Here is a 23,866-nt window from a genome sequence, read left to right as displayed (position 1 = left end):
CTATTGTGAACAGTGCTGCAATGAACACTGGGGCACATGCACCTTTTTGAATTATAGTTTTGTCCAGACATATGCCCAGGAGGGGGATTGCAGGATCAGCATAGCAGCTCTATTTTAGTTTTTTTTCTGAGGAACCTCCAAGTTGTCTTCCATAGTGGTTGCATCAATTTACATTCCCACCAACAATATGAGTGTTCCCTTTTCTCCACGCCCTCTCTAGCGTTGATTTGTAGACTTTTTAGTAGTGGCCATTCTGACCACTGTATGGTGATACCTCACTGTAGTTTTGGTCCACATTTCTCTGAAAATTATCGACATTGAGTATCTCTTCATAGGCCTGTTGGCCATATATACGTCATCTTTGGTTGGATACAACTTTGTGACTAAACAACAGCAACATTTAGGTCTTCTGCCCATTTGTAGATGGGGCTCTTTGTTTTCTTGTTATTGAGTTGCATGAGCTGTTTGTATATTTTGGAAATTAAGCCCTGGTCACGGCATCATTTGCATATATTTTCTTCCAGTCCATAGGCTGTCTTTTCATTTTGTTTATGGTTTCCTTTGCTGTATAAAAACTTGCAAGTTTGATTAGGTCACATGTGTTTGTTTTTGCTTTTATTTCTATTGCCTTGCGAGACTAACCTAGGAAAACATTGGTACGGTTTATATGATAATGAACTTCTTAAATCTTTAAAAAGTCATCAAAGTGAAGTTGAAATGAAAGTCTTTTTTTTTAAGCCCAATATTGCACTGGCTAAAGATTAAGCATGAAATATTTATATACAAACACATATATGTCTAATGTTATACTTATACACACATATGTATTTATAATGTACTGATTATATATATTATATGTACTGCTTTCCCTGGTGGCTCAGCTGATAAAGAACCTGTCTGCCAGTGCAGGAGATGCAAGAGTTGAGGGTTAGATTACTGGGTTGGGAAGACCCCCTGGAGGAGGAAATGGCTACCTACTCTAGTATTCCTGCCTGAAGGATTCCATAGACAGAGGAGCCTGGTGGGCTACAGTCCATGGGGTCACAGAGAGCTGGACATGACTGAGCAGCTAACACTATACACGTACATGCAGCAATGAAGTGGACTGTCTACGGTTTTAAAAGGCTGCCCTGGCTTTCTGTGGCTGCGTGTGGGCTTTCTCTAGCTGTGGCTGGCTGGGGCTACTCTAGGTCTGGTGCACGGGCTTCTCACTGCGGCGGCTTCTGTTGCCACAGAGCAGGGGCTCTAGAGCGCGCAGGCTTCAGTAGCTGTGCCCTGGGCTCAACTCCAGCTCGCAGGCTTTAGAGCACAGACTCAGTAGCTGCGGTACACAGGCCTAGTTGCTCTAAGCCATGTGGAACCTCCCCGGAGTAGGGACTGAACCTGTGTCCCTCACTTTGAGAGGTGGATTCTTAACCACTGGACCACCAGAACATCCCTAAATTTCATTTTGTTGACAATATAACCCTCTTCCTCAACGTCGAAGTGACATCAACAAACACTGGCTGAAAGCAATACGTGGAGAGCTTGGAAACACTCAAAAGAAGTTCCCCAAAATACAAGTTTTGAAAAGAATATTGTTTTAAAAATGTAACACGATTTAGAAATTTTCTTAACATAAAAGTAACATGTACGTAAGGAATATTCTGGCTCTCCAGTGGTTAGGACTCCATGCTTTCACTACTGAGGGCCTGGATTCAGTCCCTGGTCAGGGAACTAAGACCCCACAAGCTGTGTGGCACAGCCAAATAATAATGATGGGAATTTGTATATAATTTTAAAAGACTAGACAAGGTCAATTTGGGCTATTGGCAAAACAAAGTGAATTTTAAGTGATGCTGCCATCAATATTTCCATCATTCACAAAATAAAAGTAGTAAGCAAAATTTGAAAGCTTGGCACACCTGATGCCTGAGACTCTGACCAGCTGCTGCACAGCCCACCCATTGCCTAGGTTGCTCCTGGTGCCCTTCGGATGGGGCCTGGCAGTGCCGCCTCAACCACAGCCTCCCATCAACCCTCCACTGGGTGCTGTAGTTCAGTCACTCAGTTGTGTCCAACTCTTTCCAACCCCATGGACTGCAGCATGCCAGGCTTCCCTGTCCATCCCCAATGCTTGGAGTTTACTCAAACTCATGGCCATTGAGTCAGTGATGCCATCCAACCACCTGATCCTCTGTCGTCCCCTTCTCCTCCCACCTTCAATGTTTCCCAGCATCAGGGTCTTTTCAAATGAGTAATTTCTTCGCATCAGGTGGCCAAAGTATTGGAGTTTCAGCTTTAGCATCAGTCCTTCCAATGAATATTCAGGGCTGATTTCCTTTAGGACTGACTGGTTTGATCTCCTTGCAGTCCAAGGGACTCTCAAGAGTCTTCTCCAACACCACAGTTCAAAAGCATCAGTTCTTCGGCACTCAGCTTTCTTCATAGCCCACTCTCACATCCATGCATGACCATTGGAAAAACCATAGCTTTGACTAGATGGACCTTTGTTGGCAAGATAATGTCTCTGCTTTTTAATATGCTGTTTAGGTTGGTCATAACTTTCCTTCCAAGGAGTAAGCGTCTTTTAATTTCATGGCTGCAGTCACCATCTACAGTGATTTGAGAACCCTCCCCGCCAAATAGTCTGCCACTGTTTCCACTGTTTCACCATCTATTTGCCATGAAGTGATGGGACCAGATGCTGAGATCTTAGTTTTCTGAATGTTGAGCTTTAAGCCAGCTTTTTCACTCTTCCGCTTTCATCGAGAGGCTCTTTAGTTCTTCTTCCCTTTCTGCCATAAGGGTGGTGTCATCTGCATATCTGAGGTTATTGATATTTCTCCCCGCAATCTTGATTCCAGCTTGTGCTTCATGCAGCCCAGTGTTTCTCATGATGTACTGCCAAGTGGTGGGCATTCACCCACAGTTCCCACCTATCCTGGGCCGATTCTCTGAAGGTTCCACCCTGTGCTTCCCCACCAGGGTCGGCGTCTCCTTGGTCACACGGCTGCCTTTCCGCATGTCTCTGCTGGGGACTGTGCTCTCCCAGTGTCTTGCTTAGTTAGGACCAGACGTGGTTTCACTGCAGGGACGGGAAAACTGTCGGGTCTAACAGGTCATCGCTCTAAGACATCAGTTCCTTGTCCTCTGTTACTTTCCCCTAAACCGTGACTGTTTTCACGCTGGCCCCAGCACCCAGCCATCCGCCACCACACACGATGCTCAGCACAGCTGTTTGAGAGCGCTGCGAGCAAAACAGCTTCGCTTCCCTGGTGGCTCAGAGGTTAAAGCGTCTGCCTGGAATGCGGGAGACCCAGGTTCGATCCCTGGGTCGGGAAGATCCCCTGGAGAAGGAAATGGCAACCCACTCCAGGACTCTTGCCTGGAGAATCCCAGGGAGGGAGAAGCCTGGTAGGCTATAGTCCATGGGGTCGCACTGAGTGACTTCACTTTCACACGGTAGCAGAATACTGTCCTCGCGCCACCTGGTGGACATACTGTTTATTCGCCCATTACCCTGGTTCTCAAGGTCTTTGTATTCCCTACAAGCTACATGGGTCACAGAATACTGTCCTCGCGCCACCTAGTGGACATACTGTGCATTTTCCCATTATCGTGGTTATCAAGGTCCTGGTATTCCCTACAAGATACACTAATAGGATTAATAAACAGCCTATGTTGTTTTCACTCTTCCAATAGCATCAGCATACCCTCCCTTCGGCCCAGAGATAAGCCTGTTTGGCTGAGAAAACTCCATGAAAACTCAAAGCCCAGCTCAATGGTTGCTTCCTACATAAACTTGTCCTTATGTTGAGATAAATTATCTCCACTATCTTCTGTTTTTCCACAGGAAACTGAACCCCTGCCTCACAGAACATGGGGCACACTTTCTAGAGATGTGTCTTTTTCAACTTTTCTTAGATAATACAGGAGGGCTGGGCTCTGTCTTTACAATGACCAAAGAATCCTGCAAAAAGTGAGCAGTGATTATAGATGAAATACAGTTTAATCCAACCACTTAGAATTAACCTGACCTCTTACAGCCACGTCCCAGGTCTTTATTTCCTTTGCTAAAACATTGACTCTGTAGGAATCTTCTAATTGTATTATTTTTTTATATTTACAAAATTAAAATTTTATTGAAGTATAGTTGATTTACAATGTGTTAATTTTTACTGTACAGCAAAGAGATTCTTTTATATATATATATACATACACACATTTTCATATACTTTTTCATTATTGTTCAATGATAGGATATTGAATATATAAGGTCTATACAATAGGACCTTGTTTATCCATCCTATATATAATTGTTTGCATCTGTTAATCCTAAACCCCCAATCCATTCCTCCCTCCTGCTCCAACTCCTTGGCAAACACAAGTCTCTTCTCTGTGTCTGTTAATCACATGATAAATCGTTATCAAATAGGACCAAAGTTTGGTCTTACCAAAAAAAAAATGTATACAAAGAAAAGATACTTATGATACATTTTTTAGGTGGGGGAAAAACAGATTATGTTCAAGTCATTCGTAATTTGAAAACTGTTGTTTCACAAGCACAATTTAATCAGTCAAGTTGATCAGGCCAGTTTCTTCCCGGATATCTGTAGATTCATCACTCCTGTTCATTTTGCTTAAGGCCTCACCTCCCACATAATATGGAAAACGTGTGCTTAGTCGCTCAGTCATGTCTGACTCTTTGTGGTCCCATGGGCGGTAGCCCAGCAGGCCGCTCTGTCCATGGGATTCACCAGGCAAGAATACTGGAGCGGATTGCCGCTTCATACTCCCGGGGATCTTCCTGACCCAGGGATCGAACCCGCATATCTTGCATCTGCTGCAGCGGCACGTGGATCCTTTACCCCTAGTGCCGCCTGGAAAAGAGTCTTCCATTTAGTTCCACATCTTCCTCCTGTCCACAGACACCTACAGATGTCCAGCGACAGTGCCTCTGTCCCCATATTGCCATCTGCAGAGATATCCCATCTCCTGCAAACTGCATAATATGGCTGAACCAAAATACAGAAGACAGGAATAAAGGGAAAGAGCACCCATGTTCCCAGAGCGGAAGACTGTGTGAGACATTATTGAAGAAGACTTCACTGGTCTTGCTTCTTGTACAGCTATGATCTGAACCTACAGCGGCCCTGCCTGACTCCGTCACATGAAGGTGCCGCGTACCTACTGAAATGGAGTGGGACGCTATGGTCCTTGCACCCTGCGTCCTCTGCCTGCCTTTTGTCTGTGGAAAACTTCAACCAAAGAATATGAGGTTAATCTGAGAAATGAGAACACACAGAAACAAATGAAAACTGTTAAAGAAGATCAAATAATAATAGTTTACTCATTAAGTATAGCCAAGGACCTTTAGCTCCTTCCCATGGACTATAGATAAAATTCCGAGCCACATCCTGTGGGGTGTCTGATAGATCCTGAAACCCCCACCACGTAGACTATAGCCCCGACATACGCTGCCACAATTCTGAGAACTGGCCTCAAGAAATGGAAGTAAAGCAACCATGTTACTAAAGATTAACTGTGCTTAAAACAAGATGATGCTGATCAGACTACCAATGACCAGCTCAAGATGGATGTCAGAGCTGACTGTGCTGTTTCTGCATGTAGTCCCCTCCCTCAGCCTATAAAAGATTTGCCCACTGGTTGTCAGTGTGGGGAGTTGGCCTTTGGACAGGGGTCCACCCTCCCCGCCTCCCATTCCCTGGTTGCCAGTATCCCAAATGGAGCAAACTTTCCACCAACCTGGCCTCTAGCGATGAGCAGGCAGACCCTACCTTCAGTTGGTTACACTATGACCTGTCAGGACCATGCAGAGAATTGTCTGATGTGTTTACAGACATGGAAAACAAAAGCTTGGAGTCAGGCCCTAGATTAACTACTGCACTCTGAGTAGCAAAATGTGGAAACAGAAAGGAGTGTTTGAGTATTACTAACACAGAGTCTTAATTATCTTGAGTGCCAGGGACTTGGGATCAGTGGAGGCAGTGCCCTTAGCTGGACACGGGGAAGATGGAGCAGAACCTGAAAGATGAGCCTCTGAGCCCACAGGACACAGAGACTCAGCACCCAGGGAAGCCAAGAGACAGGCGGGGGGATATCCCTCGTTAGAACTTTGAGGCTCAGGCAGATGCTTGGGAGGGAGTCCTCGGTGCTGCTAAGGGCGCCTTTTATACCTTCCGTCCTGAGGATACCAGCCCATGCCCATTACCTTCCTGGCTTCTCTGCCAGCCTTGAGGACTTCCTTTTCTAAATATCCTTGTGACACTTTGTAACATTTTCCCCCCTTCTCCACTAGATGCTGCTCTATACCCACCTGATACATTTCTGATCCCTTAAGATCCTGGTGCAGACAAGACAGAGAAGTGATGCCGTCCTGATTTTCTAGAAGGGATCAGAACATTTACCAGGGCTTGTGGACATCATGCTGACAGTATTAACTCCAAAAGTATACCTTGTCGCACATTCAGGATGTGCCAGACTCTTTTCACGGACTAGCTACTTAACCCCACCCTACCCCATGCCCAAGACCCTGCGATGCAAGTTCCCATTACATACCAGGAAATTGAGTCTCAGAGAGAGGATGTGACCTGCTGAGAGTCACAGAGCAGGGACTGGGCAGGCTGTGGCTTGATGAAGTTTTCGTCCAAGTCTGGGTGCCAGAGCTGGAGTATTATCCTGTCATCCAAAGGAGTTGGAATTTATTGAGCTCTTACTGTGTGCTAGCACCATGTGGGGCTTGGAGAATACAGAAGTGAAGCAGACAGACCCATTCAGTGGGCAGTTTGTCCCGTGTCCACTCCCCACGGAAGCTGAGAGCAGTGCCCACGTGTCCACAGTGCCCAGCACAGAGCTTGGCATAAAGTATGAGCTCAGTTAATGTTGGCTGAATAAATGAACACACTGCTGCAGTCTCTACAACAGGCACTTAAAGATGATGTCGTTCAGCTGCTAAGTTGTGTCCAACTCTTTGCAACCGCATGGACTGCAGCACTCCAAGTTTCCCTGTCCTTTATTATCTCCTGGAATTTGGCTCAGATTCATGTCCCTTGAGTTGGTGATGCCATCCAACCATCTCATCCTCTGCTGCCCCCTTCTCCTCCTGCCCTCAACCTTTCACAGCATCAGGATCTTTCCCAGTGAGTCGGCTCTTTGCATCAGGTGGCCAAAGTATTGGAGCTTCAGCATCAGTCCTTCCAATGAATATTTAGTGTTGATTTCTTTTAGGATTGACTGCTTTGATCTCCTTGCAGTCTGAGGGACTCTCAAGAGTCTTCTCCAGCACCGCAAGTCAAAAGTATCGATTCTTTGGTGCTCAGCCTTCTTTCTGGTCCAACTCTCACATCTGTACACCTCATTCTTGGAAATGAAAACAAAAATAAATTTGATGATACTTTTCAATAAAGAGATACTGGCTCATTTTTCCATATGGAAATATTTAACTGGACCTCAAAATCAAACCCAAAAATCGATTCCAGATTTATTGTGTATCTACTTATGTGAGGTAGAATATATACTTGTCGAATAAAACCTAAGAGTATGTTTTCGTAACTTCGGGAATAGGCAAAGACTGGATAACTAGGATAAAACTGTGCCCACCATGTAGGGGAAAAATTGACTATTTTAAAATGAAGAACTTCCATTTAACAATTTTGTTTGTTTTTCATTTACCAAATTATGTCTGCCCCTGCAGCCTCATGAACTGCAACACACCAGGCTTTCCTGTCCTTCACTATATCCCAGAGTTTGTTTCAATTCATATCCATTGAGTCGGTGATGCCAACCAACCATCTCATCCTCAGCTGCCCCCTTCTCCTCAATCTTTCCCAGCATCAGAGTCTTTTCCAATGAGTCGGTTCTTTGCATGAGGTGGCCGAAGTATTGGAGCTTCAGCTTCAACATCAGTTCTTCCAAAGACTATTTGGGGTTAATTTCCTTTCAGATTGACTGGTTTGATCTCCTTGCAGTCCAAGGGACTGTCAAGAGTCTTCTCCAGAACCATAGTTCGAAAGCATCAGTTCTTCAGCATTCAGCCTTCTTTATGGTCCCCCTCTCACATCCATACATGACTACTTGAAAAACCATAGCTTTGACTATACAGACTTTTGTCAGCAAAGTGATGTCTTTGCCTTTTAATATGCTGTCTAGGTTTGTCATAGTTTTTCGTCCAAGGAGCAAGCGTCTTTTAATTTCATGGCTGTAGTCACTGCAGTGATTTTGGAGCCCAAGAAAATAAAATCTGTCACTGTTTTCACCTCCCCCTCCATCTATTTGCCATGAAGTGATGGCATCAGATTTTTTGAATGTTGAATTTTAAGCCAACTTTTCACTCTCCTCTTTCACCCTTATCAAGAGGCTCTTCAGTTGCTATTCACTTTCTGCCATTACAGTGCTATCATCTGCGTATCTGAGGTTATTGATATTTCTCCTGGCAATCTTAATTCCAATTTGTGATGAATCCAGCCTGGCATTTCCTAGGATGTACTCTGCATAAATGCTAAATAAGCAGAGTGACAATATACAGCCTTGATGCCCTCCTTTCCCAATTTTGAACCAGTCCATTGTTCCACGTATGATTCTAACTGTTGCTTCTGGACCAGCATGCAAGTTTCTCAGGAGACAGTAAGGTGGTCTGGTATTCCCATCTCTTTAAGAATTTTCCATAGTTTGCTATGAGCCACACAGCCAAAGGCTTTAGAATAGTCAACAAAGCAGAAGTAGATGTTTTTCTGGAATACCCTTGCTTTTCCTATGATCCAGTGGATTGTGGCAATTTGATCTCTGGTTCCTCTGCCTTTTCTAAATCCACTTGGTACATCTGGAAGTTCTCGATTCATGCACTGCTGAAGCCTAGCTTGAAGAATTTTGAGCATTATCTTGCTAGCATGTGAAATGAGGGCCAACTGTACAGTAATTTGAACATTCTTTGGCATTGACCTTCTTTGGGATTGGAATGAAAATTGACCTTTCCCAGTCCTGTGACCACTGCTGAGTTTTCCAAATTTGCTGGCATATTGTGTACAGCATTTTAACAGCATTATCTTTTAGGATTTTAAATAGCTCAGCTAGAATTCCATCACCTCCACTGGCTCTATTCATAGTAATGCTTGCTAGGGCCCACTTGACTCCACACTCCAGGATGTCTGGGTCTAGGTGAGTGACCACACCACTGTGGTTATCTGGGTCATTAAGAACTTTTTTGTATAGTTTTTCTGTGTATTCATGCCACTTCTTAATCTCTTCTGCTTTTGTTAGGTCCTTGCTGTTGTTGTCCTCTATTGTGCCCATCTTTGCGTGAAATGATCCCTTGGATAGACACCATTAAGAGAAAGAAACAGTAAAATGGAGTGGAAAAGGTTCTCTGCAATGCGCATTGCCTACAAAGAATGTGGTAATAAAAAAAAGACAGAAAAAGCGAGCAAAGGATGTGAACACGCATTCTCCCCGAATATCCGTGGCTAAAATTCAAATGAAAATGTGCTCTTTTTCAGTGTTGAGTGAAGTACAATTTGACACCCCCATGTGACAGTTTCACACATTCACCAGAACGTCTACAGTAAAAGTTGTCATATCTACTGTTGCTGAGGGTATGGAGGTCCTGGAAACTTCCCCAGGGCGGGCAGTTGAATAAGTTGACACAACTCTCCAGGAAACTACCCATCCCTGCCTTGGACTTGAAGTCTTCCCTCTGGGCATAGTCCCAGCACAGGTGTGTACTTATGTTCACAGATACACACTTTCTGGAATGTTCACAGCACCACGATCACTGAGAGCCCCACACGTGAAACTGTCTGCATGCCCATTAACAGCAAAATGAGCAAAGGGAGGCATGTCCACACCGCGGGATGCCACACACAAAGAGGATGACTGAACCACAACTGCAGAGATCAAGGTAGATGAATGTCACAAAGGAAGGGTATCAGACACCAGAGTATCTGCTGCTTGCCAGATAACATGATGGACAAGTTACACACACCACCTCATTCAGTCTTCAACACAAGATCATGAGTTGCTGTAGTTATCCCATTTTACTAATGAGGTGACTGAGGCTCAGGGAGCTTGGGTCCCCTGTCTACATCTGCTTGTAGCAGACAATGTATTACTGCTTATATTCCAGTGGGAGTGGGTTACAGACAATTCTGTTATTCAAACTTGAATTTCCTCCTAACTGAACACCAGAGATTGTCCATTAAGGTAAATGGTCCCTGATCTTGAATATCTGGGGCTTGAAAACTGGGGGAAAAATGTTTTAGATAGGAAATTTTGCTTATTCATTAAAAATTTTAATTAAAGTATAACTGATTTACAATGCTGTGTTAGTTTCTGGTGTACAGCAAAGGGATTCACTTTTATATATATATCAAGTATATATATTATATATATATCAATATTAATTGTATATTAATATAATATAATTTATGTATATATGATATATTATGTATTTGATATATATTATTTATATTATAATTATATAATAATACAATAATATATATTTATAAATATATTTATATTATAAATAGAATGTATTTATATAATATTATATTATTCTATTATAGTTCTATATTTATGTTATATACATTTATATTTATTTATATAATTATATACATTTATATTTAATATAATATATTAATATTAATTATATATTTTAAATATGCAATATAGTAATATATTTTATATTATATAATTATATAAATTATAAATTATGTGAATTATATATTATTATATGAATATTATATTATATAATTATTATGTGATTATTATATAAATTATATATTGTATATACATTATTATATAATTTTTATTTTATATTTATATTATATAATATATATCATATGTGTATATGATATATTATAATTATTTATATATTAAATATTAAATATATAAATCTAAAATATGTAAATATAAATATATAAAATAATATAATATATAATATTTTTATATACTATAATATATAATTATATATATAATGATATATTTTATATATAATATATTATCATATACAATATATATGATAATATATAATATACATTATCTATTTTATATATAATAAAATTATATTATATATAATGTGTATTATACAATGTATAATATATTATATATTATATGTATTATATATTATATACTGTACTATATAATACATATAATACATACATAATAATGCATAATACTATATACTATATAATACTACATATAATATATATTATAAATATATGTATTATAATGAATTATATATTATATAATATATATGATATATAATAATATAGAATTATATATAATATACTTTAATTAAAAATTTAATAATTTTATAATATATAATATGTATATAATTATATTTTTAGATTATTTTCCTTACAGGTTATAAGATAAACAATGATTATAAGATAAATTATAGAAAACAAGAATTGAGAATAGTTCCCTGTGCTACACAGTAGGTTCTTGTTGGTTATCTTTTTTATATATAATAGTGTGTATATGTTAATCCTCTGATGCTGGGAGGGATTGGGGACAGGAGGAAAAGAGGACGACCGAGGATGAGATGGCTGGATGGCATCACCGACTCGATGGACATGAGTTTGAGTGAACTCTGGGAGTTGGTGATGAACAGGGATGCCTGGTGTGCTGCAATTCATGGGGTCACAAAGAGTCAGACACAACTGAGCGACTGAACTAAACTGAAACTCCTAATTTATCCCTTCTCCCTCCTTCCCCTTTGGTAATCAGTTTATTTTCTATGTCTGTGGGTCTGTTTCTATTTTGCCTGTAAGTTAATTTGTATCCTTTTTTTTAGATGCCATATATAAGCAATATCATAGGATACCTGTCTTTCTCTGGTTTATTTCACTTAGTATAATAATCTCTAGGTCCATTGGATAGGACATTTAAAATTTTGCATATTAAGGACGTCACTTCATGGGAAATAGATGGGGAAACAGTGGAAACAGTGTCAGACTTTATTTTGGGGGGCTCCAAAATCACTGCAGATTGTGACTGCAGCCATGAAATTAAAAGACACTTACCCCTTGGAAGAAAAGTTACGACCAACCTAGATAGCATATTGAAAAGCAGAGACACTACTTTGCCAACATAGGTCCCTCTAGTCAAGGCTATGGTTTTTCCAGTGGTCATGTATGGATGTGAGAGTTGGACTGTGAAGAAGGCTGAGCGCCGAAGAATTGATGCTTTTGAACTGTGGTGTTGGAGAAGACTTGAGAGTCCCTTGGACTGCAAGGAGATCCAACCAGTCCATTCTAAAGGAGATCAACCCTGGGATTTCTTTGGAGGGAATGATGCTGAAGCTGAAACTCTAGTACTTGGCCACCTCATGCGAAGAGTTGACTCATTGGAAACGACTCTGATGCTGGGAGGGATTGGGGGCAGGAGGAGAAGGGGACGACAGAGGATGAGATGGCTGGATGGCACCACCGGCTCGATGGACATGAGTTTGAGTGAACTCCGGGAGCTGGTGATGGACAGGGAGGCCTGGCATGCTGCGATTCATGGGGTCGCAAAGAGTCGGACACGACTGAGCGACTGAACTGAACTGAACTGAAGGACTTGAAAACCCGTCAGAGATCCACCGCTCTATCATTTCAAAAAAGAAAATGCATCTGAACCCGTAAGTGTAAGAAGGACGTAATTTCAGGAAAGTAAACAAATAAATAACCGTAGCCTTTCCCAGGCAGGGACAGCTGGTGTTTGCACGCTTGACATTTTGCGACAGAAACCTTCTGCCGCTGGCTTATAGATCTGAATGTTGTCTCCGATCCTTCGTAGCCGTGTGACCGCGGGCAAGCAGCTCGGCCTCCCTGGGCCGCTCGCGGCCTCCTCCCGGGGGTCGTCGCGAGGATTGAGTGACGTCACCCACGCAGCGCCCTCGGCCCACTCCCATCCGCTACAGAGCGGGGCGGTAGAGCGACCGTCGTCGACATTCACGAGACACAGCAGCGCCACCTGGCGGCTCTGCCTCCCCCCGCGACAGAGGAGCGGCTTCGGTGGAGCGACAAGACGCGCCCGCAGGCAGTGAGCGGGAACCCTGCGCAACCGCCAAGGCTGAGGCAGACGCCGGGAGAAAAGCCATACATATTCATGGCACCCCTTAAAGCTCGGGCCTGTCCGTCTGCCTGAGAATAAAGTTTGTTCCTCGAAAACTACTGTCCAAGCTGTCAGCTCTGGAAGCGGAGAGAAGATGAAATCTCTCCTCCCGGCGCCGCCTCCTTTCCCCCGCTGCCCCCCAGGCATGGGGACCAGGAAGAGGGTCTAATTTATTTGAGGTGGGGGGGCCTTAGAGCTGTCACTGGGGTCGGAGCTGTGTGAGGGGGGTCCCCGTCAGTCACAACTCGCTCCTTGCCTCTTGCTTTCCTGGCGAGGTCTGAAGATGGGAAAAGCCTGCGTGTGGCCGTCGCGAAACAGGGACCCTGGAAGCTCTGTGTTCTCCCGGGTATGAGTCTTGCACAGAGCAAGCCATCCCACCGGAAACAGCCCTCTGTCCTCAGAAGAGTCAGTGCAGGACAGGCAGCCAGACCTGGAAGCCGGCTTGGAGACTCTGGAAGCTTTACATTCCTTCCCCAGCAGGAGAGACTGATTTTTCTTTCTTGTCTCTGCCTGCAGACTTCCACTCAGCCCGCCAGCCTGGGAAGGAAGCTCTGCAAACGACAAAGAAGGCTGAGCCTGGGGGAAGGTAGGCTTGCCTTGGAATCCTGGTCCTGGCGCTCGCTGGACGGTGTGACCTTGGGCAAGTCACTGTCTCCTTGTTTCTGCCTCTGAGGATGATTTATCACGCCCTCCTTCAGGGATTCGGGGGTGCCAATGCATACCCACAGTCTCAGGTGCCTATAGGGGCCGGGCAGGCATGGTGGAGGTGAGAAGTGAGGGCAGCAGGGAGTGGTGGGGACTGGGGTAAACCAGGAGCCCTAAGCACACAGGAGGGTGGCAGCTGCTGGTCAGCGTCATCTGCTCCAGGGCACTCAGGCATTTGATCCAGGCATTCTAGAAAACTTCAAATTTCCAGAATTTTTTTTCTTTTTTCTCACAAGAGTCTATGGGCTGACTTTGGCATTGTTGGGCTTAGCTGATGGGAGAGAACGGATTTGGTTAGCAGAAGAATATGGTGGAAAGAAAGGCAAGCCCAGTGCTGCCAGTTTTTTCCCCAGTGTTCAAGAGAAACAGAAAATCATCTCTATTTTTCGGTGTTGGTAGTTGAATATTAAAAAAAAAAAAAAAAAAAAGCCCGGTGTTGGCTGTGTGACCTTGGGCAAGTCTCTTAACCTCCCTGAACTTCTCTTTCTTTAAGAGTAGTGAGAATAAGAATAAGAATACACCTAGCTCCTGATCTTAGCAATTTACATAAACCACTTTAGCGAGCCTTTCCCTCCCTGTGACAAGGAAGCTGTTACTATTATTTCTCATCTTATAGGTGAAGTAGCAGAGGTGTCGAGAAGCTAAGTAACTTGCCCAGACTCCCACAGCTAGTAAGTAACAAGGCTTTAGTGAAAACGAAATAAGGCATGGAAAGTGGTCAGTATTAGCTATTGTTGTGCCACGGTCATTATAATCACTTTTATTAATAACAGGAATAGCTCATGGTCAATTCTCAAACTTAATTCAATGCCCACAGTAAGCTGCTAAGACTCTGATTCATCAGACAAGACCAGGGCCAGCTCTGAATTAAGCAGTATGCAGTTTTGAAGATAGCCCTTGGCCATCTTAATAGTTCTTCTCACACAGACATTGAGTCTCACACTGCCAGTGGGTTTTCTGGAATGATAATTAAATTCAGACCCCTGGCACAATGGATAGACCCTCATCTCCAGGTGACCAAGCCAATCATGACCAGTAATTTACAGCTTGAGTTGTTCTGAGATCAATACGAATTTGTTCTTCATCGGGTGGGCTGTAAAACACGGGTGACAGGCAGCCCCGAAAGCTGTTGACACAGGAGCGGAGAGCTCTCAGGGCCTGGAGGGGCCCAGGCTGTTAGAGGAGAGACAAGACAGAGGGTGGAGAAGGCTGCCCTCTGTCCAGGTGGCTGTGATCAGAGCTGCCCTGAGTTCCCACTGGAACCAGCTCAGGACATCGTCTTGGTGAGAGAGTAGGTTCGATTGACAGTGAGGTGTGGCAGAAAGTAAGTTTTGGAGTGGATGGAAGTGGATGTATATTTTGATATGCCGTCTCCTACCCGTGATTCTTCTTGGGAATTGGATTCTGTTCCCTGATACTTGGTTTTCTTACCAGTCAAATGGGCGATGAACTGAACCCATTGCACAGATGAGGACAAAATGGGTCTGTGTTTGCAAAGTGTCCCTGTTTTGACTGCAATGCCAGGCTGTCAGGTGGAGTCCTTAAGAGACTGTGGAGTCAGGCAGACCTGGGGTGGAATCCTGCCTATTTCCCCTCCAAGCCAAGTGACCCTGGGGAGTCACTCCACCACTCCAAGCCTCAGTTTTTATGTGTAGGGATAATAACAGAAGCCCCCGCCCAGGTCGGCTGTGATCGTTAAATGAGATAATGCAGATAAAGATAAATCAGCACCGTGCACAGAATATAGTGTGAGCCCAGCAAGAAAATGGGATGATTTTTGCCCATCTGACTCATTCATCCAAGCTGGCAGCACAGTTAAGAAGGAAGGAGGGGGAATTCTCATGTGGTCCAGTGGTTAGTATTTGGCGCTTTCACTGCCAGGGTCCAGGGTTCAATCCCTAGTTGGGGGACTAAGATCCTACAAGCTCTGTGGTGGAGCCAGAAAAAAAAAGGGAGGGGCGGGGAAATGAGAGTGTGTGGAGCTCTCAGATTAACAAAACACTGTGCTAAGGACTTTGTACAAGGAACTGAATCTATATATACCTTCTTAGTCCACTTGGTTTTCTCTTGCTCTGCTGGGTGATTGGGAATGGTCTTTGGGAGCTCTCCATGGACTTAGCCAGCAGGGGCATCTTGAACAATCTTACACTTATTTCAAGAATTTTCCTCCTCCCCAGTCCATCAGCCAAGCAAGAGGCATTCCCAAGATTACTATAGTTTAGAAGGAGATTTAGAGAATGTTTGAATCTGTGGCCTCCCAATGCCTTTATCAAAACCATGTGTTCCAAGAAATTGCTCACAAGAGGCCCAGCTCTATGCTGTCCTCTTTGAGTTTCTTCCTGTCCTGAGACAAGACGTTCCTCCTTCTTGGATGGGCCTGAGCTGGAACAAAAGCACAGAAGGAGAGTTTTAAAGTCAGATCAAAGTGGGTTGTGAAGCTCAGGTTGCCCTCTTAGCTGCTGGGTGGCCTTGAGCAGATGACCTCCCCTGATTCCTGAACCAGTGGAGAGGATGTATCAGCACCAGGGTCCAGGGCCACTTTGAGAGTTAAGTGGAACGTATGTTAACGCCCTTGGCACAGAACTTTGCTATTGTTTGTTAAACTGTTATTGTGACTGTGTGTGAGTGCTAAGTTGCCTCAGCCATGTCCGACTCTTTGCAACCCTATGGACTGTAGCCTGCCAGGCTCCTCTGTCCATGGGATTCTCCAGGCAAGAATACTGGAGTGGGTTGCCATGCCCTCCTCCAGGGGATCTTCCCCACCCAGGGATCGAACCTGGGTCTCCTGCGGCTCCTGCGTTGGCAGGCGTGTTTTTTACGGCTGAGATGCCAAGTCATTATTATGACTACACACATCCTAAGTGAGGTCAGAGTAAAGACTGAGACCCTGGAATAGGGATAGGATGTCACAGGATGCTCCGTTCAATGCTGCAGCCCTTGGTCACCGACCCCTGGTGTTTGGAGGGCTAAGCACAGTTCTTCTGTCAGGGGGAGAGGATCCCATCTGCTCTTGGAAAAGAGCTCTTGGAAAAGATGCTCTTGGAAAATTCTTCTCCTTTCCAGGGAGGTAGGGACTGAGGCATCCCTCAGCCCTTCCAGGGCTCTGGGCTACACTGAGATTTCTCCTAGGATCTGTCTGTTGGTGGTCTGGCGTCATCCACTCATTAAACAGCCGTTCAGCGTACTCCATTCTAGAAAAACAAGAATCTGCCAGTCCCTGTAGTATCCTAGGGTTTGTGGATTTTTAAAAATCTAAATATATATTTATGGGCATGAAGCCAATGATGAACTTGGGCCAGCTTTAATCTTGTAGATGAATGATATATACACTACAAGATGATTGCAGGGGAAAGTAGGGAATGTCTAGGAAGCCACTCAGAGAGGAGAGAAGTTACCATCTGTTTCTATCCAGTTATCACATGCCCACCCCCACCCACCCACAAATTCAGCCACACGCTCATTCTTGCATCCACCACCCGCTCCATATCCAACCTAATATCCACCCCATTCTTCATCCGTCCATTCCTCTACCCACCCCATCTCCCTTCAAACTCGCTGATCGTCCCTCCCATCCATCCATCCCTCCATCCAGACATCCACCAATGGCTCACCCTATCCATCCACTTATCGAACATCTATTAATTGCTCACTGTGTGCCGCAACTTGTGTTGTGGACCTAGGACACACATAACTTAAGACATGACTCCTTTCCCCAAGTACATCTCTGTCCTGTGTGCAAGAGTTACACTTATAAAACAAAAAAAGACAAAATAAAACTCAACCAAGTTTTTTAAAAAATATGTATGGATTTACTTATTTGGCCGCCTTCGCTCCCGCACTGTTGTGTTGCATTGTTGCCTTTTGTTGTGTCGCGCAGGCTTCTCTTCAGTTGTGGCGAATAGGCACCAGAGCGCATGGGCTCTACAGCCTGCGGCATGCAGGCTCTCTAGTTGAAGCACGCAGGCTCAAGCAAGTTGCGGCTTGTAGGCTTAGTTGCCCCACTGCTGCTGCTAAGTCGCTTCAGTCGTGTCCGACTCTGTGCGACCCCATAGATGGCAGCCCACCAGGCTCCCCCGTCCCTGGGATTCTCCAGACAAGAACACTAGAGTGGGTTGCCATTTCCTTCTCCAATGCATGAAAGTGAAAAGTGAAAGTGAAGTCGCTCAGTCGCGTCCGACCCTCAGCGACCCCATGGACTGGAGCCTTCCAGGCTCCTCCGTCCATGGGATTTTCCAGGCAAGAGTATGTGAGATCTTAGTCCCCCAACCAGGGATTGAACCCACGTCGCTTGCACTGGAAGGTGGATTCTTAACCACTGCACTACCAGGGAAGTCCCTCAACCAAGTTTTAATAAGACACAGCATGCAAGATCTTATAGTGGTTATGCACCTTTGATTGGGTTTTGGGCTCTGCTGCCACTTGCTAGTTGGATATCATTGTACTAGCCGCAGCACTTTATTAAACCCTAGTTTCCTCATCTGCTAAGCGGGAATAGTAATTGCATCTACTTCAGAGGATCATGGTGAACACCCAACAAATTAATGCTATGGAAGTTAGCATGTTGGCAAAGGGTCACAGAGCAAAGAACTGCAGATGCCCTCTGGGAACTGAGAGCAGCCCCAGACGACAACCAGGAAGACAATGGGAACCTCAGTCTTACAACCACGAAGAACTGAATTCTGCCAGCAACCCTGCGAGCTCAGAAGTAGACACTGAGCTCTGGAAAGGAGCCCACTTGACAGCTTGATTGAAGCATTGTGGGACCCTGAGAAGACCCAGCTAAGCCATACCTGACTCATGGGAACTGAAAGGTATCGATCGTGTGCGGCTTTAAGCCGCTAAACTTGAGGAATGTTGTGATGCAGCAATAGATAACTAAGATGGTCAGAAACTTGCCCAAGGCTGCATAGCTCCTCAATGATAGAACCAGAATTGAGAGCAGGAGAGAACCACCGCACGTATTGAAAGATAACCAGCCAGAGGGCTTAAATTGCAAAAGATTTTCTGACGAGCCCTCAACTGACTGGAAAATCAAATTAACTCAGAATTTCTAATTCGCGTGTCTTATGATTAGTCAGGGATTTTCTGGATTTGTAATCAAGTTTTCCAAGCCAGTTGGGGCAGGTGCCTTGGACACCCTGATGATGTTGGAGAAATGAAGCCGCTGGAGAGTTGGGAGAAGAAAGTTCTATTTCTTTTTCTGCAGAGGTCTGATTTAGAGCGGCCAAGTGTTTTCTCATTTTGAAAATGTGATGGGGGCTGTGAGTTTCTTGAGCCACTGCCACCTGACTTTATTCCTCCCCATTGGACCCCATGAACTGAAAAATTACATCTCTGGGTACCTGATTTATTCCTTTCAAAGACAGAGAATGGTTCCCCCACCACCAAAATGGCAATAGCAGCTCTCGATCATCCAGACTTTTCCTGAACCCAGAAAGAATCCACTTGAAACCTAGGTGGAGTTCCCTAGGTCACCTACAACAGCAAGAACTGCATCACTGTGGCCCTACACAGAGCATGCAGAAGGCTCTCAGCTAGTCTTTATTTGGTGAAATAATGTTGTGTTAAAGTTAGTGGCAGTTTGAGATTTATGCTGCTGACCCTAAATGATTTTTAAACAATTAAGCAGGGTCGGCCTTTCAAACAAATGTGTTTTTGGAGCAGTAACTACAATTGGCCACGTGCCTCGCATGTACCAGGAACATTAGCGTTAAGCTAATGAAATCCAGTCACTCACTGAATCATCTCAAGAGCCATGCGGACTAGGGGTGTTCACCGCCATCTTTTGGATGGGAAACTATGGAGGCAAATGAGTCTGTAACTTGCCCGAGAAAACCTTATAATTACATGATGGAGATCACAGTTTGAGTACATGTCCACCTGGAAGCAAAGCTCATGCACTTTTGACCAATGACTCCTAAAGACTGGCACAGTCATTCTTTCTGCAAGGATTTGGCAAACACAAGCTTCGGAGACGGAGGAGGGTATGATGTGCAATTAGCCTGAATTAGGCAGTTCCCGCCTTCTAGGGGATGAGCACTTGGAAGAAGAGACGAGATGCAGAGAGAGGCATCGATGCAGTGCTTATATGATCTGGTCTCCAGAGCTGTTGAGATCAACAGAAGACAGGCTAATGCTCCCAGGAAAAATTTCAGAATAACTCATATTCACTTATTGTAATTCTCCAACACTAGGTGAGGACTCATGATCCACAGACATATCTCTTAAACCTCTTTTTCCATCCCAGCCACACCACACCCCAAACCCCCTTCTCCAGTCTTAACTGATGCAGCTGTTTCCCTTCTTTCGTCTTTTGCATTAAAATTCCACATCCTGAAGCTCCAAACAGCAATTTGCTGGATGCACATAGACTGACCCCCAAGGAAATACTTAGCATCCATGTGTGTGGACACAGACACACAGACACACACAGACACACACAGACACACACACACACAGCTTTGCTAATCATTTCAGGGGATCCACAGACATTCTGAACCTTATCCCAGTTTCTGAGTAACAGCGCCCACCATCGGTAATCTGAAAACCCATTTGCCAAAGGAAAAGAGCTTCTCCTCTTAACTTGTGAGTGAGAGAACTTCAGAAATTTACGTAAACATAGGTGAGCGCCCCACCCCCCAAACAACCAAACCCCGTGCTTGCTGCTTCAGAAGCTCCTTGTTCTGCAGTTTCCAGCCTGGATGGAGAGAGAGAGAGTGCTCTGGACTTAGGAGAGGAGAGGGCAAAGGCCTTAGCAGCTCTCTAGCTGTTAAAACTCTAGCAGAAAGAGCTCGAGCCAACTCTCTCCTTTTATAGTCTGAATTTGAGTTCTTGATCCCTAAAGTGAAGTGAAAGTGAAGTTGCTCAGTCGTGCCCGACTCTTAGCAACCCCATGGACTGCAGCCTACCAGGCTCCTCCATCCATGGGATTTTCCAGGCAAGAGTACTGGAGTAGGTTGCCATTGCCTTCTCCGTTCTTGATCCCTAAGGTGGTTTTAATTCAACCACATGGGTTGTTCTGGAGCCCAGCAGTTCTCAACCACTGCATGGCATCGCCATTTCATGGCCATTAGTTATCAGGGATGTTGGAAAATAATCTGAGCCATTAGATTATTGTTATTTCAACTTTGGTGAAATAGCAAAGTTGACAGATTATTTGCTTAAAAAATAAATATGAGAACATTTAAGTTTCTCTCTGTAAGCATCCTGCTTTCACTGGTTTGCTTTCCAATGTGCTTTCCTGCAGGTGGGAAATGAGTGGGAATGGACAGTGGGAACCATCTGGGGAAATTGAAGGCAAAAGGAGAAGGGGGCGGCAGAGGATGAGATGGCTAGATAACATCGCAGACTCAGTGGGCATGAATTTGAGCAAACTCTGGGAGATAGTGGAGGACAGAGGAGCCTGGCCTGCTGCAGTCCGTGGGGTCCTCAAAGAGTCGAACGTGACTTGGCAACTTAACAACCTTCTGGGGAATTCAGAACAACACTGGATACCCACAATCTTACCCTTCATGGTTACTGATTTTTAATGTTTAAAATATAGAAATATATTTATGCTAACCCCAAGATTTGCTCTGCTAATCCTAAGATTTTTTTATGTCACCATTTTTCTCCTTCCAGAACAATGTTTCCCAAACCTCAGTTACTTTAATATCACCTTCAAGATTTTTACCCTCTCTTCAGTTATACAATTTTATTTTTTTAAGGATTTGTTCTAACAGTCATCCCTCTGTAGCCTTGGCCCAGGCAATCATGGTCACGAAATCACGAGGCTGAGTGTTTATTAGTGCATCTTCAAAGTGCACTAATGTAAGTGCTGCTGCTGCTGCTAAGTCGCTTCAGTCGTGTCCGACTCTGTGCGACCCCATAGACGGCAGCCCTCCAGGCTCCCCCGTCCCTGGGATTCTCCAGGCAAGAACACTGGAGTGGTTGCCATTTCCTTTCCAATGCATGAAAGTGAAAAGTGAAAGGGAAGTCACTCAGTCGTGTCCGACTCTTCGTGGCCCCATGGACTGCAACCCACCAGGCTCCTCCATCCATGGGATTTTCCAGGCAAGAGGACTGGAGTGGGAATGTAAGTGCATAGCTTTAAAATTCACCATCCACGTTCCCTCAAAACTTGTTCCCTACATCCACACGTGGTGCGATCACCACATTTCTGAGGATGCACTGTTGTGATAGGTGCCATCATGAGTTGAAGAGATTAGCTTTTACCCATTTATCCTTTTGCGAATTCCAGTTCCTTTAAAGCCACCCATTAGATGGTTACTATGTGCCAGGCACTGGCCTGCCCAGGTGCATTGCATTTAATCCTGGCAACAGAACTCTGAGGTTGCTATTGATATTCCCATTTTACAGATGGAGAAAAAGAGGTTCAGAGAGATCTAAGGGTCCTGCCAAGGTCATACAGCCTGTGACTACCAGGAGGACAGAGCCAGGCGTCTTATCTCAGGGTAGTGAGAAATCACCAATCATAGTGGAGGTTCTGGGGAGCCTACTTGAGTGCTCGGATATGTATGTGTCGTGTGGGTGGCCCCATGGACTGTAGCCCCCCAGGCTCCTCTGTCCATGGGATTCTCCAGACAAGAATACTGGAGTGGTGGCTATTCCCTTCTCCAGAAGATCTTCCCAACCCAGGGATCGAGCCAGGGTGTCCTTCATTGCAGGCAGATTCTTTACCATCTGAGCCACCAGGGAAGCCCAAGTACTTGGATACTGGGCTTCTTATTTTTAATTAAAATTTTTTTTTAATTTTTAACATTTAAATGATTTTTATTTTTAAATTATAAAATTTTAATTTTTAGATTCATTTTTTATTTTTAAAATAAAAAAAATTTTTTTAGACTATTGGGTTTCTAAAGTGACTCCGGCTCCTCTAAACAGTCAAACTGCAGTGGGGACAATTTGTTTGGGAAATATGTCACTGTGTTCCAGCAGCCTAGATTCTTTCCAAGAGTTTCTCAAAAATGCAGCAGAATAAATATCAGATTCTTTATTGCCCACCCCATAATAGGAATATAACTTATTACCATCAGAGCACCAGCCTTTCGGCAGCCTCCGTAAATCTGGCGCTCCAATTGACTCCATATGCATTTAGGCAAAACCCAGCCCACGTAGGGGAGCAGTGGATGTAATTGGAATATGGAGCGGGGCTTTTGGATTAATCATATTCTGAATATTAACTGTGTATTATGCTGATTTCCTTGTAAATATATTCAGAAGCCCCAGCGTGTGTACCTGACTTGGGCTCATACGATCAAAATAGCAAATATCCTGAATGTGGGGGTTGGAAGCCATCCCAACTGCAGTGTATGAGGCTGGGTTTCATCTCCCCTGAGAAAAAGAACATTTCAGCCCTCTCCAGGAGGCCTCACCACACAGTGCCTGGTTTTCTGACACCAGCGGAAGAAGCAATGTTTGTTTTCAGTTGCCTGGTTCGGAACAGATTTTGTCAAAGAACAAGACTCTGTTTTACATTGATTTCTTGGAGGATTTTTTTTTCTGCTCTAGAACTTCTTTGGGAATAAGTTACTCTGTACAATTGTCTTTACTGGTTGTGGTGGGCAGGAAGGGTTGGAAGGTGTGGATGAGGAAATAGGATGGAGAACAGTGTGACCGAGACTGAAGCTTACAAGGAAAGTCCTGAATGACTCCTGGGTCAGCCAAGGGCACGGCCAGGGTGATCCTGTTCCACGAGATCAGACAGTAACTTCTGCTGAGTGTCACACAAGCAGGGCTTGAACCCGAAGAATATTCTCTAGCACTGCCAGCAACTCTGAGAGTTTAGGTTTTAAGAAACCCATTTCACAGATGTAGAAACTGAGACATGGACACTTTTTTTTTTTTGCTTTGAGGAAACATGAATAAATAAGTCATGGGAGGAGGACCTGGACTCAGGCACAAAGGAAGGTTGACACCAAAAATCTCAGCAATCAAGAACAATGATATTCCAATGCCGTATTTTTCAATTACTGCAAAAAAAATAAATAAATAAATAAATAAAATCCATGATGAACAAAATATCAACACTTTAAGACAGGATTCATAACAGTGCTTTGCTGAGCCA

At 44.2% G+C, this 23,866-nt stretch overlaps 1 non-coding gene across 1 annotated transcript; it reads left to right on the top strand.

Annotated features, from left to right (window-relative positions):
• The first annotated feature begins 3,251 nt into the window (after positions 1 to 3,251).
• TRNAS-GGA (transfer RNA serine (anticodon GGA)) lies at positions 3,252 to 3,323 on the top strand. The gene has a single exon. It is a non-coding gene; the product is annotated as a tRNA-Ser (tRNA).
• Positions 3,324 to 23,866: the final 20,543 nt, after the last annotated feature.

Source organism: Ovis aries, chromosome 17, assembly GCF_016772045.2.
Source record: "Ovis aries strain OAR_USU_Benz2616 breed Rambouillet chromosome 17, ARS-UI_Ramb_v3.0, whole genome shotgun sequence".
Lineage (NCBI taxonomy): Eukaryota > Metazoa > Chordata > Mammalia > Artiodactyla > Bovidae > Ovis > Ovis aries.
The sequence above is the reverse complement of the archived record's forward strand: the minus strand, read 5'-3'. Positions and strand labels throughout refer to the sequence as shown.